The sequence below is a fragment of the Sinohyriopsis cumingii genome, chromosome 14 (genome assembly GCF_028554795.1).
Source record: "Sinohyriopsis cumingii isolate HCF-2022 chromosome 14, ASM2855479v2, whole genome shotgun sequence".
Classification (NCBI taxonomy): domain Eukaryota; kingdom Metazoa; phylum Mollusca; class Bivalvia; order Unionida; family Unionidae; genus Sinohyriopsis; species Sinohyriopsis cumingii.
The window spans coordinates 19313782-19330431 of record NC_142974.1 but is presented as its reverse complement, the minus strand read 5'-3'; the positions used below and the strand labels follow the sequence as shown (position 1 = coordinate 19330431).

The 16650-nt window shown below is 35.2% G+C and overlaps 1 protein-coding gene and 1 long non-coding RNA gene across 16 annotated transcripts in view; one reads left to right on the top strand and one right to left on the bottom strand.

The window, feature by feature from the left end:
* Positions 1-13318, bottom strand: part of LOC149783366 (uncharacterized) — a 48422-nt gene extending 35104 nt beyond the window's left edge. For all 5 annotated transcript variants that reach the window (XR_016413593.1, XR_016413589.1, XR_016413591.1 and 2 more), the window contains exon 1: positions 13104-13318. This is a non-coding gene — a long non-coding RNA (uncharacterized LOC149783366). The remainder of the gene's footprint in view (positions 1-13103) is intronic.
* Positions 1-16650, top strand: part of LOC149783365 (oxidation resistance protein 1A-like) — a 227964-nt gene that overhangs the window by 38122 nt on the left and 173192 nt on the right. Inside the window, exon 1 of one of the 11 annotated variants that reach the window (XM_089931587.1) lies at positions 12003-12330. The exons of the other annotated variants lie outside the window; for them this stretch is intronic. The gene's annotated coding sequence lies outside the window, so the exon portion shown is untranslated. Of the gene's footprint in view, positions 1-12002; positions 12331-16650 lie in introns of those variants that run through there. 11 annotated transcript variants of the gene reach the window in all.

Below are 16650 nucleotides of genomic sequence, written 5' to 3'. Positions count from 1 at the left end.
TGGAGGGACATGGTGAAATAAAGGTTGGTCAAAGCACATGACTTTCACTCTGTACAATATGGATTCAAAGGGCAGACAAGGATAATAGTTTCTGAAGCAGATTTTGAAGAACAATGATTTAAATTTAAAGAAAGAAAACCAAAATTAATCTCCTGTTTTTATCGAATCACAATGGTTTCTCTAGTTTTATATCATGGAAAGGAATTTTTATGTTGTATCATTTATGTCTTTTTAGTCCTGCATGTATACATTGGTGCATTAACTGTCCAAGCAACATCCACAACTGAAAGGGGGATATGAGTGGGTGGGCAATGGCAGCCCAAACTTTCCATCAAACAACATTTTTGTTGGGAGGGAGCCCATATATTTTGCGGGAATGTCACATTGTGTGAGAAACTTTGTTAACAATTCCTGCTTGATGTTATAAATGTTTTCTGATAGAATTCGTGATTCAAAGTACTTGGGTAATGTCAATACATGTTATATAATATTACGACTTAAGACTGATTCTGAAACAAAACGCGGTTACTTCCTTTGAAGAACCTTGCCGCAGGGTGAGAAACTCTGTTTGTTTGCATATAGCAGTGAGGTCACCGGTTGGTTTAGGCTTCGAGGCCAGATATCTGAGATTTTAAAACTTCAATGATAACACCCCAAACCATTTTCAAAGAGACCACCGATATCCAATCAGAACTTAGATAGTCAAATTTTGGGCAGGTTTCTCATGCAGCCAGACATTATTCTGTTCCATCCATTCTGAACGGATCAGTGCACCTCTAGACATTGGCAAGAGCAGGTTATAGGGAAGTTGGAGACACTTGACTGCGCTCCGAGTGCCGAAGTTGCACGCTTGTCAGAAGGGTGGGAAAGGGAGTTCTATAAACTTCAGATGAGATTGGAACAAAGATTTATGAGGAAGCTTTCCGGGTGGAATCGGATGTCACACAAAGACCAGAGAGGAGAAGATGTGGAGGGCATGTAGAGATAGGCTGTTGTGCCAGGAAGTAGGGCAGAGAGAACAGAAACGAGGGTACCGGAAGTACCGACAAGGAGAGCTGGGAAACAGAAACAAGGGTACCAGAAGTACCGAAAGGTATACAAGGTGGAAGTTACAAGTGAGTAACATAGAAAGGACACAGGGAGGAAACCCGATCACCTTTAATTTCACAGGATGAAATAATTGACAGTTTGGATCGGTCGTGTATTGACTGGAAGCACTTGCATTGAAAAATTGTCCTGTAATTGTGGAATACCATGATATAGTTTATTAAATTGTTATACCTTTCACCTTATCAGTTTTATATTTTAACACCTTTGCTTTGCTGTCTGGAGGCTCGGAGATATTTAACCTTTTAATTGCTGTAAAGGCGGGATTGTTATCTCTGGTAGGTGTCCCACTTAATTTGGTTTTCGTTATCTAGGGGTTGACCGCCCTTGATGTTATTGCCTGGTTCGAGTAAATATAAATATAAGTGGTGAAACTTATAGGTGAAGTAGATAGAGATCTGAGCAGATATATAGAATAAACCAACACGAGCCCCCGTGCATGTAAACAAACAATTTGATCAATTACATAAAACAACTGTGAAAATTCATTACATCAGGAATATATTCTGCTTTTAGAAATTTAAACTTTCACCGAAATACAAAGAAAATGCAAATAGATTTAAATAAAACAGTCAATCTGTTTACTGATAGATTTAGTTCATCATAGGATCGAGTGAACAATCGGAGTCAACGTCTTGTACGATTGCATAACCTGCTCGTCCTCAATTTGTTCTGCTTCCACTGTAGCTGTTCGGAACCTTGGATCTCAGGATGATACTTTCCACCATCCGTCTCAGGATGCTCTCAGAATACGTGTCAGAAATTAATACGTCGCAGGATTACGTCACAGGATTGTACATCTCACTGCACTTATCTCTCTACTTTTCAGTATACGTCTCAGGGTAATGTCACATCATACGTCCCAGGATAATACATCTCAGGAGCTTTTTCTCCCTTTGCTTTCAACGTTCCTCCCTCTAATCAGCAAATTATTTCGTCGGTTCCTTTCAACAACAGTCCCCTTTGGACAACAGTTCTTTTACGAGGGAATTTCTTGCAAATTCCTCCCGGAGTCCTACTCTTGGGTTTCCTCTTGCAGGAAAAGCATAGACTGATTAAAATTTCCAATGTGGCAATTTTAAAACCTAGAAAATTTTGTGTGGGAAACATGCACCTTATTTAACGTAACCAATCAGAATCAAATATCTCTGCTGCCTTTTTTCAGAGGCGCCAAAGTCGGGGTCAGCTTGAACTGGTAGTTTGAGTAACAGAGTTTCTGCGATTTCTCAATTGTGACAACTTTACCATGAAAATGAAGTTTACTGTGTCCCTAATAGTCCGTCTGGCTGCTGTATAAACAAATGCTTAATTAAGAATAAAATTATCCCTCTAAAGGACAATACCGTACATAGTAGTATGGCGATATGATACGCGCCTGTCTCCATAAATCTAATTAATGGTTCTCTGTCTCAACTAAATGTATTCTTGTTAGATCGTCAGAAATTTGCCCCTTCACAATTGCCCGTCCTTCTCTGGGGTTAGTAGTAATTCCATAAGGGGCACATTACAGCGAGGAACCCTTAATATGTATGTATGTATGTATGTATGTATGTATGTATGTATGTGTGTACATAATACATAATCATTTGTTTGGACTGTACGTACACATGCATACATGTATGTAACTCCAGGAACATGATTTTTATCTAATTGTTGCAATTTTTATGCATGGCTGTAGATTGTACAGATTATTTTTAGTTAGATTTTGCCTTCATGACTGGGTATGTATGTGTTGACAGTTACTAATAATAATCTTAATAATATAATAATAATATTCAATGATGACTTTGGGTTAACTTCTCATTAGTTGGTGGGGTTTGGAACTTTGGACACTTCTAGAAAAATTAACTAATTTCCTATTGGTTGGGCTTTGTCACATGAAAGGAAATTTCAAAGTGAGTAGTAAGACCTGTCATGTGGAGTATATTGTGAAGTATAGTGTTACTAGGTGTATAGAGGGAGAGAACCAAGTAATCTGATTCATTCCTATTTTGGAGTCATCCTCATTTCTTATGTTCCTGTTGTAACTCTTCACATGTGTTTTATGTTGTACTAAAATACTACTTGAGGAGAATCATTTGTTTGGACTGTTCAGTGGAAATAGAAGGTGCTCAGTTTTTGGACTGTAATATTATTCTAGAACTGCTGTGAATTATTCAAAGGTGTTTTAGACAGCTCCATCTTGACAATGTCATGATGATTGGCTGACCAGTACATTTCTGGTATTTAAATTTATTCAGAACTTGTCATTTATTTGGACTTTAATAGAACTTTATCAGGATTATTTTGGATTCACTTCATAATACTGTAAGTTCCTTTCACATTTTCATTTATGCTTCTTTTTGTTACTTTATGACCATAGAGTCATAACAATGTATGTATGTATCTATGTGTGTGTGTGTGTGTGTGTGTGTGTGTGTGTGTGTGTGTGTGTCCATGCATGCATTGTGTATGTATGTATTCACATGTATGCATATATTGGACTTATGGGTATACCAGTACAGTAGTAGTGGTATAACTAATTAAAAGTTAAGTTCTAAAAAGCTACAGATAAAATATTGCAAAAATATTTAATCTGTAGAGGGGCCAACATTTCTTGTCCAGATCACTTAATCTGAATTCATTTTCTGCATATGCTTCATCATTTTAACTCAGTCCATGGGAGTGATAGAGTATACTTCCTTATAATGCAACTGCCTAATAATGAGGTACATGATACAATACTCCCTCATTATAATGCTGCACATAGAAGTGATAAAGTACACTGCTTTATAGTGAGACTGTCTTATAATAAAATAAAGTTTATATATGATTTCACAACAACATAATGAAATGGGATTCATAAGAATACCTGCCTTATAACTGACATGGTAAAATAACGAATGATATTAGAGTAAGGGAGTGCTTTAATGTTAACAACAGTTATTAAACATTTGATAATGAGTTATGTAATTATGTAATCTTAGATTACACTCAGGTCTTATCTGTTGGCAAACTTACATTTTGTCATGAAACATGGCCAATTGACTACCTAGTTTTATTTTAATTACATGATGAAAATTACTTACATTTCATCAAACGTATCATCCGCTGGCTCTGGGACATAGAATATTCTGGATCTTGCATGTTTTAATAAGGAACTAATGGAGGCAGTAGCATTTGTCTCAGTGGTTAGCATGCTGGTGTTATGTATATTTAATTTAATTTAATTGTTTGTTTGTTTGTTTTATAAATGTTTTATTCTATTGCATGCTATTGTAATGTAATATTATTTACTGGATTTGATATTGTCTAGAATAGAGTTCAGTTCTGACTGATTTTTCATTTTTTTTCAATGCAAACAACTAATAATACAGACACTGTTTCTAATGCTGACCTGGTTCCTGAACTTGTTTCAGAATCAGTGTCAATTTTGGTAAACAACTTTTTAATTTTTTTAAATATTCTTTCTCCGAGTAAGAATTATTAACTTGAGTCAAGGTCATACCTGGAAGAGGTGATAATTATCTGGAAACAAACTTCCATTCCTTCTGGAAGGTTGAACTCTCAACTCCCATCTGGGAATCTATTTTGCATCTTAAGTTAGTCTTATACCCAATGTTTTGTATAGAAGTAGTCAGTCAGGCTCCAAACATATGTTGTGAACAGTTTGAGTTGAAATTTTATTTTATTGAATTTCAAGTAATTATTTTCCTTGGAAAGACATAAGTGCTCCTACAAAATTCTTGGATAAAAACATTTATTGGAAGTTATGTTGAATTCAAAACTGGAATAATATTTTCTGTGATTCAACAAGAAACTGTTGACATAACAGCACTTCAAAGGTTACAACAGATGTCTTCATCTTCCATTTTGGATTTCATCAGGATTCGAACTCAGTTTCATTCATGATTTTTATTACTAAGACTTTTTTTTTTTAATTCTTGGATTATATTTGGATTTGATTCGTAAAACCGCAAGTTCTTTTTTTCTCATTTTTCACTCGATATTCTAGGGAAATAAATTATTTGTTACATTTTACAAAGCTTGTTGCCTTCACTCTTTTCTGTTACTTTTTGTAAGAGTCTAGACTCATAACACTAGACTCTTACCAAAAGGATGCATGTTTGAATCCTACCATTAGATCAGCCCTGACTGGCTACCATGTTGAGTGTTTGGGTAGAGCACTGATTCAAATTGCCTTGACACTAAATGATCTACTTAGTTTATGTTCAGTAAAACAACAAGCCATTTCATCAACATTTACATGTAGATAAATATTTCTGGTTGGGAGTGAACTGGAATGATCAAGCTCAACTGATTTCAGAAAACTAGGGGCTTTGATTTTTCATTAGTATGCAAATAATAGAGAGCCATGGCTACTGCATTTTTATGTGGCTAGATACAGACTGTCAAATACATGTATGGTCAAACTGTTTTGTTTGTATAATGTGTCTCCAGGAGCTTCTCTTTGGCCCCTGATACCAGTCACTGACTGTTTTGTAGGTCAATGCCCAGTTGAACACAGGTTAAAAAGTTTGGTTTCTTAGTATGGTACAGATAGCAGGACTCTATTCTCAAGAGGCCAAAGTGGATTTAAGATCGCTCAATTACACAGTCTTTAGAGTCTGAGTCAGGAACACCTTTTGAATAAAGTGATTATCCATTTTTTTTCTCCTTCAGACTGAGTAGCTCTATTTGAAGGAAGATTATAATTATTTTCAGATTTGAAGATCTTGTCTTCAGATGTTATCATATATGGTCAGACTTTTTGGACAAGTCATTTTATTACAACACTGGCTGGACTTTTTCTTTTTCATTTTTAAATTATTTAATGAGCGACTGATACCCCTAAAGTAGTAAAATTTGTATCACAAAACTGTTTTTCAAGCGAGTCAGCAGTTTGATAAAAGTTATTTCAAGTTTTTATTTATTATTTTATGTGTTATTCTGTTGAAACTGTCATTTGTACAAAAGTGTTGATTTTATTAATTTAAACAGTATTTGTAGAGGCTGCCGTGGAAAGTATATAACATCATATAGAGAATTGAGCAACAAGCACATGCTTATTCCATGCTCTCTCCTTGTCAACAGTAATACAGTATATACTTATACACTGTGGCTCACATGGTCATTGAAGGCATCATGTTGCAAACACTGAATATGCTAATGAGGCACTAAAGGAAAACTGTATATACAGTATTGTAATAGTGGGAGTCAGTAACTTAATATTGGCATTTACAGCAGAAACATGTTACTGTATACTTGTATAGCAACAATAATTAGAATGAAAAGAAAGAAAGAATAAATGGGTAGTATTCAGTAATGGACTTTTACCTTCAGTTTAGATGGTGTATATATTTAACAACTAAATATGACCCAGAGATGATCTGGAGATACAGCAGCTTAGGGTGAAGACATGAGTAGTGATAAAGAAAATCTATTGGTTTTAATTTTGTACTTTTTGACAGCACTGAAATACTGGCTTTGAGATTCATTCTGGGTTATGTTTTGGAAGGCGTTTTTGCCATATAACGCCATGCTTTCATCATACTTAGGTATATGGGCATGTGTACTGTTAGACATTCGGTGATGTGGCAAGAAATCCTGTATCAATGAAAGGTGCGTATTCTTTTCGAAAATACCATGGAAGGGATCTTGTACATGCAGAGAGTGGGATTCCCCCAGTACATGGGAATGCCATGTCGTGTCCTCTTCCAACAAATGGCACTTTGGCTAGCATCATACATTCCAGTGATGCTGATGGAGTTGTTAAGAAACTGTCAACTCCTTCCTGCCTACCAGGATTTTATCTGAGACCTCAGTTGCCAGTGGCCAGTGTGCTGACCACTTAGCCACCATCTTTTTCATGTGGTTCACCTAGTATTTAGCTAGGCATGCCACTGTAGAATTGGCCTGTAGACAAGATCTTTGGTATGGTATGCATATATTTTGTTTGCTTGGGATTATGCAGTATCAGACCGGAATTGGAGTCTCATTTTGTTAGACACTGTAGTCATGTTTAGCCTTAAGTTCATCACATATTTCTGTTGTTCAACATGGTTGCAGTTCCAGTTTTGATTCAGGAAGACCCCTAAAAAATAGAGAAATTTGCCCTGTCAGCATCTACATTATCCTAAAACTGATGTATATTAGTGTTACAGCACTCATTTCTTGTTCTCAGACTCTTGCAAATTGTTATGTGGACACCTGTCTAGATAAAACTCTTTAGGAAAAGGTGTCTCTCTAGTTCATGAACACATTCACACCTATCATATTGAGAAGGAAGGTAATTTATTTGGTGTACAGTGATAGTGAACAGAGCTAATGTCATTCATTTGTTGGCACTCACCTTTAAGCTCGTTATGCATGGGCAGTCAGGCTAGTTTTTGCATATTTCTTGGTTTTGTCAGCACAGCAAAAGGCTAGACATTTATAGGGACATTTCACATCAAATTTAATTAATTAGCTCCATTTTTCAAGCAGCAATACAAATATACTAATGACTAGTAATGCATTCATTTGGGGAAGTATAGCTTTTCTTTTATGTAAGGACCTTCATTATAACATGGTCCTGGTTGTACGGTCATTCATTAACACATGGTCTCAGTTACAAGGTCCTTCATTATAACATGGTCCCAGTTACAAGGTCCTTTATTATAACATGGTCCTGGTTGTAAGGTCCTTCATTATAACATGGTCCCAGTTACAAAGTCCTTTATTATAACATGGTCCTGGTTGTAAGGTCCTTCATTATAACATGGTCCCAGTTACAAGGTCCTTCATTATAACATGGTCCTGGTTGTAAGGTCCTTCATTATAACATGGTCCCAGTTACAAAGTCCTTCATTATAACACAGTCTTTGGTTACAATGTTCTTCATTATAACATAGTCCTGGTTGTAAAGTCTTTCATTATAACATGGTCCTGGTTACAAGATCTTTTATTATATCATGGTCCTGGTTACAAGATCCTTTATTATATCATGGTCCTGGTTACAAGATCCTTTATTATAACATGGTCCTGGTTACAAGATCCTTCATTATAACATGGTCTCAGTTACAAGGTCTTTCATTATAACATGGTCTCAGTTACAAGGCGCTCACCATTATGGATCACTGCCATCTCACCTCTGTCTGCGTCGGTTTGAGTCTCGGATTCGGCTAATGTGGTTATGTGAGAAAGCTTGCCAGTAGCTTCTCATGGGTTGGTGGTTCTTTCCGGGGTTTTTCCGGGTTCTTCCTCCACCATTAATACTGGCCACCATGTATAGCCTATCTTGTGCTGAAAAGTGGCGTTAAACTCTACAACAACAAGAGTTACAAGGTCCTTCATTATAACATGATCCTGGTTGTAAGGTCTTTCATCATAACATGGTCCTGGTTACAAGATCCTTCATTATAAAATGGTCCTGATTACAAGGTCCTTTATTATAATATGGTCCCAGTTGCCTGGTTCTTCATTATAACTTGACCCCAGTTACAAGTCAAAGATGGTCATATATCCTATCTCATTGATTTGAAGTAAAATAACTTCATTATAGGGCAGTTTAACTATAAGGAGATAATCTCTATGATTGCCATGGACAGTGTTATAATGACATGTACTTTATTATAAGGCAGTCTAATTATTAGGTAGTACACTTTATGACTGCCATGGACAGTGTTATAATGACATGTACTTCATTATTAGGCAGTCTCATTATTAGGTGGTATAATCTATGACTGCAATGGACAGTGTTATAATGACATGTACTTCATTATAAGGCAGTCTCGTTATTAGGTGGTACACTATGACTGCCATGGACAGTGTTATAATGACATGTACTTCATTATAAGGCATTCTTATTATTAGGTGGTACACTCTATGACTGCAATGGACAACATCATAATGTATCATGTACTTCATTATAAAACATTCTCATTATTAGGTGGTACACTCTATGACTGCCATTGACAGTGTTATAATGACATGTACTTCATTATAAAGCAGTCTAATTATTAAGTAGTACACTCTATGACTGCAATGGACGGTGTTATTATGACATGTATTTCATTAAAAGGCAGTCTAATTATTAGGTGGTACACTCTATGATTGCCATGGACAGTGTTATAATGACATATACTTCAATATAAGGCAATCTCATTATTAGGTGGTACACTCTAAGACTGCAGTGGGCAGTGTATTAATGACATGTACTTCATTATTAGACAGTCTCATTATTAGGTGGTACACTATGACTGCCATGGACAGTGTTATAATGACATGTACTTCATTATAAAGCAGTATAATTATTAGGTAGTACACTCTATGACTGCCATGGACAGTGTTATTATGACATGTACTTCATTATAAGGCATTCTTATTATTAGATGGTACACTCTATGACTGCCATGGACAATGTTATAATGACATGTACTTCATTATAAGGCAGTCTAATTATTAGGTGGTACACTATGACTGCCATGGACAGTGTTATAATGACATGTACTTCATTATAAGGCAGTCTCGTTATTAGGTGGTACACTATGACTGCCATGGACAGTGTTATAATGACATGTACTTCATTATAAGGCATTCTTATTATTAGATGGTACACTCTATGACTGCAGTGGGCAGTGTATTAATGACATGTACTTCATTATTAGACAGTCTCATTATTAGGTGGTACACTATGACTGCCATGGACAGTGTTATAATGACATGTACTTCATTATAAAGCAGTCTAATTATTAGGTAGTACACTCTATGACTGCCATGGACAGTGTTATTATGACATGTACTTCATTATAAGGCAGTTTAATTATTAGGTAGTACACTCTATGACTGCCATGGACAGTGTTATTATGACATGTACTTCATTATAAGGCAGTCTCGTTATTAGGTGGTACACTATGACTGCCATGGACAGTGTTATAATGACATGTACTTCATTATAAGGCATTCTTATTATTAGATGGTACACTCTATGACTGCAGTGGGCAGTGTATTAATGACATGTACTTCATTATTAGACAGTCTCATTATTAGGTGGTACACTATGACTGCCATGGACAGTGTTATAATGACATGTACTTCATTATAAAGCAGTCTAATTATTAGGTAGTACACTCTATGACTGCCATGGACAGTGTTATTATGACATGTACTTCATTATAAGGCAGTTTAATTATTAGGTAGTACACTCTATGACTGCCATGGACAGTGTTATTATGACATGTACTTCATTATAAGGCAGTTTAATTATTAGGTAGTACACTCTATGACTGCCATGGACAGTGTTATTATGACATGTACTTCATTATAAGGCAGTTTAATTATTAGATGGTACACTCTATGACTGCCATGGACAGTGTTATTATGACATGTACTTCATTATAAGGCAGTTTAATTATTAGATGGTACACTCTATGACTGCCATAGACAGTGTTATAATGACATGTACTTCATTATAAAGCAGTCTAATTATTAAGTAGTACACTCTATGACTGCCATGGACAGTGTTATTATGACATGTACTTCATTATAAGGCAGTTTAATTATTAGGTAGTACACTCTGTGACTGCCATTGACAGTGTTATAATGACATGTACTTCATTATAAGGCAGTCTAATTATTAGGTAGTACACTCTATGACTGCCATGGACAGTGTTATTATGACATGTACTTCATTATAAGGCAGTCTAATTATTAGGTGGTACACTCTTAGCTACAGTATCATAGCCTCAACTTGATTTGTTGTGGTTGAGGTAGGAGTAAGGGTATTAATATTATTACTAGTACACTCTATGACTGCAATAGACAGCATCATAATGTATCATGTACTTCATTATAAAGTATTCTCATTATTAGGTGGTACACTCTATGACTGCAATAGACAACATCATAATATATCATGTACTTCATTATAAGGTATTTTCATTATTAGGTGGTATACTCTATGACTGCAATGGACAACATCATAATGTATCATGTACTTCATTATAAAACATTCTCATTATTAGGTGGCACACTCTATGACTGCAATTGACAACATCATAATGTATCATGTACTTCATTATAAAACATTCTCATTAGTAGGTGGTACACTCTATGACTGCAATGGACAACATCATAATGTATCATGTACTTCATTATAAAACATTCTCATTATTAGGTGGTATGCTCTATGACTGCCATGGACAGTGTTATAATGACATGTACTTCATTATAAGGCAGTCTTATTGTTAGGTAGTACACTCTATGACTGCCATGGACAGTGTTATAATGACATGTACTTCATTATAAGGTATTCTCATTATTAGGTGGTACACTATGACTGCCATGGACAATGTTATAATGACATGTACTTCATTATAAGGCAGTCTCATTATTAGGTGGTACACTCTATGACTGCAATGGGCGGTGTTATAATGACATGTACTTCATTATAAAGCAGTCTAATTATTAGGTAGTACACTCTGTGACTGCCATGGACAGTGTTATTATGACATGTACTTCATTATAAGGCAGTTTAATTATTAGATGGTACACTATGACTGCCATGGACAGTGTTATAATGACATGTACTTCATTATAAAGCAGTCTAATTATTAGGTAGTACACTCTATGACTGCCATGGACAGTGTTATTATGACATGTACTTCATTATAAGGCAGTTTAATTATTAGATGGTACACTCTATGACTGCCATGACAGTGTTATAATGACACGTACTTCATTATAAGGCAGTCTAATTATTAGGTAGTACACTCTATGATTGCAATGGTCAGCATTATAATGTATCATGAAATTGTTTAATTATACACACAGCAGGTGAGGCATATATTATTCCACTGAATTTCTTTAGAAATGTTGATTTATCTCAATGATATTGGTTTACCAGAAACAATGTCATGTCCTCCATAGAGTTCTCATTGTCAAGACCACCTTGGTTGAATCTGGACACTGCAATTATTTTGTTGTCTATGTAGATGCATGTACACTGCATCAATGCTGCATTTGAAAGTAGTTTCTTTGGTCTGCTATTGATGAAACATGGTGACCTAACTCATTTTGAGCAGTATACAATCAAGCATTGGGGAAAATCAATGATTGGATGAGATTATGTTGTTATTGTTCAGCATTGGTGCCTCAAAAGTGCTTCTGAATGTTGTCTGACATGACATTAATCCAGAATTCAGATTTCTTGGAACCTTAGCAGTTGGCCAGCAGTCTTAGATCAGCAGAGATTTGGAAATCAAGGTACCGTATTTGTACCTTAGTTATTGACATTCATTGTGTCTATTTTTTGTTACATACATCTAGTCCAAAAGCTGTGACATATATACTTGTTTTGACTGTTGTGTGGTGTTAAGTTGACAGCCTGTGTAGCTTAAACTATTGTAGTGGTGTAACTTGAGTACTTTCATTTATAACCAAATATATGGGTCCTTTATTGTAATAATGTACGCCTAGTGGATGAGTTGCTAAATTTGTTGTGAGTTGTGGTTGAGAAAGCTTCAAGTAAGTAAATGCTTGCAGTCTACAGCTGTGACCTATACATTTATAGCAATTGGACTACTTATGAAAGTAAGTATTTATTGATTTAAATCACTGTTACTGTTTAGCCCAAATACCTATATATCCACCTAGTATATAGATGTGGCATAATCAAAATATGCTTTCAAAATAGCCAATTAAGCATGTTGAATATTTTCATAATAAATTCTGTCACTTCCCCTGTCCATCCCCATCACACACACACACACACACACACACACACACACACACACACACACACATTATTATATGCAAACATAACCATAGAAAGCACACATATTATTCCACATCACTTCCCCTGCACTACCCCATCACACACACACACACACACACACACACACACACACACACAGAGAGAGTATTATGTGCAAACATCACCATAGAAAGCACACATTATTCCACATCATGACACAGACAGAACTGGGCAAGCTTAAAAGTTTTTTGTTATCACTAATGTGGCCCATTGTGTTACTTACCAGTAATCTGACCTTTCTTATTTGTGAGACTGCCCCTTTATAAAATACAGGTAAATCCTTGGTGGCCATCTCTGTAAAGCTAGGATGACTCCTGTTCTATGGCCCCATGCATATGCACCTTACAGTCTCATTCAGACTTAAGTCTGTAATTTTATTTTAACTCTGTGAACTCCACACTTTGTGTACCAATTACAGACCATGCAGAGTTGATCTAGTAAATTTATCCCCATTATGCTTATATAAATAAGTAGAGGTATGGGAATGTGGATTTTTGGAGTTTGCACGAGTGAATTTACAGTATAGTGCTGTGCAGGTTCTGATTGGTTGGATTCATTTATTATACAAATATTACATGGATAGGTACATATATGTTTATATGCAAGGGCAGATAGAGGGCTTTTAGAAAAGTGGAATATAGAATATTTATATGAAGGACAGTTCAAGTACATGTCTAATAAACATGATGTATAGTAATGACATTCCAATACAATACATATTTCATACAATAATACATGATATATATAGGAAAAACAGGTCAATTAAATACAATATATATATATATATATATATATATATATATATATATATATATATATATATATATATATATATATACACACAATGGAACAACATTTCAATCCAATACACATCTCATATACATTATACATATGATAGGAAGGGCAGTTAATTCACTGTCAGAAATATCTAATTCAGAACTCCATCCAGTCAAACCACCCCGGTGGCCCAGTGGTTGGAGCATCCGCCTCGGAAATGGAAGGTCGTGGGTTTGATCCCATGCCAAGTCATTCCAAAGACTTACAAAAAAATGGTACTAACAGCTGCCTCGCTTGGCGCTCAGCATTAAGAGGTTAGTGTTAGGACTGGTCAGCCTGGTGTCAGGATAATGTGACTGGGTGGGACATCATGCTACATGTCTGCGGCATGATGCCCCAGTGCTAAACATCACTATAAACTGTCACACTGCAGACATCTTAGCAATATGACTGCAAAATTTTTAAAGCTACGTTAAAAATCCAAATCACATACACACACACACACACATATATCCAGTCAAAAGAAAACATCGTTATCTTGGCCATTTGTGGGCCTTGTAAATTGATAGCTTCATGTTCTTTATAGGTGGTTATTGCCAAAATGTTTGTATTGCTGTATATTGGGTCAGTCAACATTTGCAAAAAAACTGAATTGGGTGAGGGTTAAGGGTGAAATGATTCATGAATGGATCAGTGCCATACGTTTGCCATTTTGGTTCACTTATCAGTACTAAAAGTGTCGTTGTTTAGGGTTGAATGCTGTTTTTCAATGCAAGTTATGTTATATATGGCAGCCAATATGACATGTGCAGGAAAAATTTGGGGAATACCCTAGCAGGAACAAAAGACCTATGGGAGCTCTTGGCAGTTTTCTCAGATACCCACATTTCCTGAGATTCAAAACCACATGAAAAGAGGTTAGATGGCAGTGATCAGTAAAAGTGAACGTTTTAGATCACTTGTCCACCTGGGGTCCCATACTAAATGTGAAGAATGTGTATAAAATGGTAAATGTGTATAAAATGGTGTTTTTATCATATACTTTAATCTTCAGTGGTCATGAATAATTATTAAATGTTTGCGTTTTATTTTTTAAATTGAGCACTCATTAGAGTAAGCCTTTTTTCAGTTTTATATTTGTTGGGGGTAGAGTGACTCAGTTGTTAACGATCTCCACTCCTACACCTGGACCTTTTCTAGATAAGATTTTCCTTGCTTGAGGTCATTGTTCTATTTCTTTAGCTCATTTAGTACCATGTGCAGAACTGGTGATGACACTAGTGATCAGAAATGAATCCATCTCAGTAAGCTTTTTGTCATATATTTATATAATCTAATTGAAATGGCATTGTGACCAAGAATTCTGCATCGAGTCAAATGGAGCAGCTTGAAATGGCTAACTACCCAGAATTGGAGTCATCAACAACTAGCAGGTCATCTCTTTGAAAATATCTTGAAAATACCCTGTCAAGTATGAGAATAGTTAATGTTCAGGTTTGGTCTGTGTTTGCTACGATCGTGTTTCATGTATTGAACAAAGGATGAACATTCATAGCAAAGGAAAGTATGAATAATTATCATTTCCCATTTGTTTTTGTATTTTCATGTTAAACCTACTTTGCAATATGTTACTGTCTGAGAAATCAAACTCAGAATGTACAACTTCTCATTTATTTACATTGAATGAAGAAAGAAACACTTTAAAATTGAGGTCATATGATATTTGATTACACCCACAGCAACGATGTTAGTGATGATATTTCTTAGATTTCTAGTAGACATTGGTGTTTGTGGTTGAAGTGTTAAAACATATATTTGACATTAGTTTTACTTAAAAATATAATTCATAAACATTGATACAGTGAACTAAAATATCATTCATAAACATTGACATAGTGAACTAACAATTATCAGTCATAAACATTGACAGGGTGAACTAAAATATCATTCATAAACATTTTCACAGAGAACTAAAATATCAGTCATAAATGTTGACAGGGTGAACTAACATATCAGTTATAAACATTGACATAGTGAACTAACATATCAGTCGTAAACATTGACATTGTGAACTAACAATTATCGGTCATAAACACTGACAGGGTGAACTAACGTATCTGTCATAAACATTGACATGGTCAGCTATTATATCGGCCATAAACATTGACAGGGTGAACTAACATATCAGTGATAAACATTGACATAGTGAACTAAAATATCATTCATTAATGTTGACATGGTAAACTAACGTATCAGTCATAAACACTGACATGGTGAACTAAAATATAATTCATAAACATTTTCACAGAGAACTAAAATATCATTCATAAACATTGACATAGTGAACTGACATATCAGTCATAAACATTGACATGGTTAACTATTATATCAGCCATAAACATTGACAGGGTGAGCTAACATATCAGTCATAAACATTGACATGGTCTACTATTATATCAGTCATAAACATTGACAGGGTGAACTAACATATCAGCTATAAACATTGTCATGGTGAACTAAAATATCGTTCATAAACATTGATACAGTGAACTAAAATATTCATAAACATAGATACAATGAACTAAACTACCATTCATAAACATTGACATGGTGAATTAACAATTATCAGTCATAAATATTGACATGGTGGACTATTATATCAGTCATAAACATTGACAGGGTGAATAACATATCAGTTATAAACATTGACATGGTGAACTAAAATATCAGTCATAAACATTGACATGGTAGACTATTATATCAGTCATAAACATTGACAGGGTGACTAACATCAGTCATAAACATTGACAGGGTGGACTATTATATCATTCATAAACATTGACAGGGTGACTAACATCAGTTATAAACATTGACATGGTGAACTATTATATCAGTCATAAACATTGACAGGATGAATAACATATCAGTTATAAACATTGACATGGTGAACTAACATATTCATAAACATTGACAGGGTGAATAACATATCAGTT